Raw genomic sequence first — 3,905 nt, forward strand, 5'->3', positions numbered from 1 at the left:
ATACTGATTAATAACAACCTAAACCTTCTATCTGAGCGAAGGGCTACAATGCCCAAAGCACATGTCCACCTAGCTACTGCATTGAAAACATTGATAATTTGTTAAATATCATAAACAACATTGCATTGCAACTAATGACTCATTAAGAGTTTTATGCTATAAATCATGTCATGAATGACACTCTTGATTATGGTTTGAATGAGTTTTTATTGGATTAGGACTGACCTTGTCACATAAAGAAGTTTCTTTTGAACTCTTGTTTAAAATCTTATATGATATGAGAAATAGAGACCATGCAAGGTTTTTTGATGGATAAAGACTCTATCTTGATAATTATAAATAAAAGGTGTGCTCTCTTTAGAAAAGGTAGAGAGATACTTCTTGGCTTAATTAAGAGAAAAAAGAGAAAACATCTATCTTGTGGTACTGAAAGATGGTGGTTTTGTTCTCTTGAGTAGTTCACCGATGCTTAGTACTTCTCTTGAATTTTGAGAGAAGTTTAAGAGAAAATATGGCGGTTTCTTCTTAGTGAGTGATGAAGTTTTGGGTTGCACACATCGATCCTCTCGATGGATCGAACGACATGTGCGATTGTTCTTATTTGTGAATTTATTTATTCTTTCTTTCTTTAAAAATTTATTTAAAATATCTCTGGATTTCAAAAAATTAAGAATGTGCTTTTATTGGCTATGAGAAGGATAAAGGTGTTATAATGTTAAAAATAACAAACTTTATATTTCAAGAAATGTGACTTTTCTTGAAAAACAAAATGGATTTGAACCCTTCCATGTCCTCAAGCCCCCTGTGCAACTTGTCACCGTATCTCCAAAGATGTCCTGGTAAATCTTCTTATACTATCAGTAACCACTAGAAAATAAAACCTTTTTTGTTTGGAAAATATGATTGTCTTTTGAATCATGTTAAATTAAGTTCCTACAGCTATTTGCCGCCACCTGTGCAGTTATTGTGTTTGTTCTCAGGGGCGTTTGAATCGTGGACACACATAGATGGGGATGCCCTATCCTGTCCCGTACGTGCTTGTGTTGTCTCACCCTGTCTACGCATGTCAAACATTTTTTTTTTTGCAATTGATGAACAGTGTCCGGATACCGGGCTGTTTTAGCATCAGCGGGATGCATTGTTGTGCATTTGCATGGATGCGTGGGGCCCATGCAAAGTGCGTTCTGCGGATGGGGTCATTTTGCGTATCAAACGCCCACTTAAGATCTCCTGCATGTTCGTCTGTTGAATGCCAAACTACTGGCAGTGAATACAATTTTTTCTTTGAAAGGCCTGGGTTAGGCAAACCTCTACCAGAACAACAGCCGCCCCATGTGGCAGAGGGATTCGATCCTGGGCCTTCAGCTTGACACAAGACCCCGCTTACCACATGCAATACCACCTCGGTGGTGGCAGCAAATACACCTTACAAGCTACAACTATAGTGACAACTATAGCGAGATTTATGAACATCTCGCGATAATATCGCGAGAAATTGCCTGAAAGTTTAAAACGGCAATTTCTTGAGAGATTTTCAAAATTTCGTGAGATTTATGAAAAAAACATAAATACCGTGATTTAAACATGATATTTATGTTTTAAACGGCTATTTATCGTGAAAAAATCATGTATTATTATTTTTACATATTTTTTATTAATATTTTTTTCTAAAGAATATTTTTTTATTGCCAAGATTTTGCTGAAAAAATGCAAGATTTATGAAATTTTTTCAATTTCTCGTGAGTTTTTGAAAAGTGAGATTTTGCCGGAAAAAAAGTTTGTCACTATGGCTACAACTTTATGGGTTATTGACATGGCGTGTAACCTTCATGCATTAATTTCAGAACCAATATACAAAGGCTGAACATAGTTATGTAGATCGTAACCAGCTTAAGCCAATACTTACAAGACCTTTTTTTTTCAAGAAAAAAAAGCCCCATCGTTGACGGTACATTGGCTGACCTAAAACCCTTGAAGTCCCTCCTGCCTACAGGGGATTAGGCTCAACTTCGACCTTTTTTGTTATAGGTAAGCAGGGGTTAGGCAGACCCCCTACCAATTATACAACTATACCATCGGGTTTTGAACCTGCAGCGTCCCAACACAAGGTGACGTGCACTAGTAGCTGCTCCTACCAGGCAAGCGGAGCCCTGTCACGTGAATTAAGAAAAAATAATTTTTACTATTAAAGTATCAAAATTAATTTTTTATTGATTAAAAAATTAAGAAATTTCATGACCTCATGTCTTATTTTCAGAAAAATTTAAACTTGCGAATCACCCGAAGGACCTTGCGGCAAGGGATGCCACCTGTGGGTTTCGAACTTGTGAGCACGTCAACGTGGCATTCACAAGTTACCCAACCAGATGAGCACAGCCCTTAGGGCAAAGTTAAGAGACTATTACTAAGTTAGTCCTCTATCAAATATATGCCGCCATTGAACAGTGTTACTTATATAATAATCATGTATTGTATATGTATACGATTGTAAAATGCAATAGCAAAGTCATGGAATTATCATAATTTTTTTCTCTGAAATTATGTATGAAAACAGGTAAGCTATGTCACAGGACGCGCCATTTTGGGTGTGTCCCTGGTGACATGATTGGACACGTTGACCAAAATACTGACACGTACGACCATAATGTTTTATTTTTTAAAAATATTATTCAAGTAAAACCATTATTTTTACTATTAAAAGTATCAAAAATAATTTTTTTGAGTCAATCTCGCGTCATGTCCAATCTACCTAACTTTGTGACACAGCAGGTAAGACTTGAGTAAATATGTGCTCGGGCAGGGTAGCCCATTATGAGTAGTATTCCAGTGATTGGGGAATATACCCAGTGTCACAGGGACACGCCATTTTGGGCGCACGCCCTTGGTGACACGGACACCATTGTATTAACATTTTAATAAATTTTTTAGTATTATTTCAAATGTACTTTACTATTAAAATAAAAAATACATATTGTTAAAGCAGGCAGTTAAATGTAATAATTGAAACATTAAGTGTTATCTGAAAATAGCAGATTAGTTCAGGCCCGTTCTTTTGCAAATTATTCTAATTAGTCTCTGCCCACACTTGCCCCTCTTAACTCAAAGCCACAAGCACGACAAGTCGCCGCTTGCCCTCATGCCTACGAATGAAAACTCAAGCATAAAAGAGCTCATATCATATGCAACATCCCCTAGGTTCATCACCACCGTTCATCTCAAAAGATCAACCGTCCAAAGGCCAAGAGCAAATGCATCATGAACAAGAGACCCGATGTCATTACGGAGGACTTTAGAGTTGAGAAAACTAAGAGCCACTGATAAAGAAAACCTTCACATTCTTTCTGTTTATTTTAAGCTTTACAAACTAGCCAAGAAAAAACCAAGAAGCATAATCTAACACACTCCTTAATCTGAACCCATCAACACCATCAACGAGACGAAGATGGCACCCTTTATTCATACACTATAATCAAAGACATCAAGCATACATCTCTCTTTCTCTCTAAGTTCAAGGGCACTTGGGTTTCCCTCCATGGCTCTTCTTGTCCCTATAGCAAGGGCATTGGTCCTTGTTGCCGTACGTGCCAGAGGGAACGCATCTGCACTCTGCGCAGCAAAGTCCACAGTACTTCATGCAGCGATCCTTCACTGCAGCCTTTGAGCACCTCATCCTACACTTCCCGTCACACATGCCTGAGCCTCAACCATAAAAGCAAAAACTATTTATAAGAAGAAAACCATTAAAAACTGTCACGTTCCAACAATGCACCCACAAAACAGATGCGTCTAAATTGATGAATAAGTATAGAAATTGAGTACGCACCATCGACCATTGATGCTTGCAGAGAAGCAGCAGCCAAGCATAATAGAACAACCAGAAAGATGGCAACAACAGAAGTCCTCAT

General features: G+C 37.8%; 1 pseudogene across 1 annotated transcript; it reads right to left on the reverse strand.

Annotated features, from left to right (window-relative positions):
* Positions 1-3,434: 3,434 nt before the first annotated feature.
* LOC149834980 (peamaclein pseudogene) lies at positions 3,435-3,905 on the reverse strand (annotated as a pseudogene). Its single transcript, XR_016432440.1, has 2 exons — positions 3,824-3,905; positions 3,435-3,693 (listed from the first exon to the last, which is right to left on the reverse strand). The product of XR_016432440.1 is annotated as a peamaclein pseudogene (transcript).

This window comes from Nuphar pumila, chromosome 6 (genome assembly GCF_984573655.1).
Source record: "Nuphar pumila chromosome 6, dmNupPumi1.hap1.1, whole genome shotgun sequence".
NCBI classification, from domain to species: Eukaryota; Viridiplantae; Streptophyta; class Magnoliopsida; order Nymphaeales; family Nymphaeaceae; genus Nuphar; species Nuphar pumila.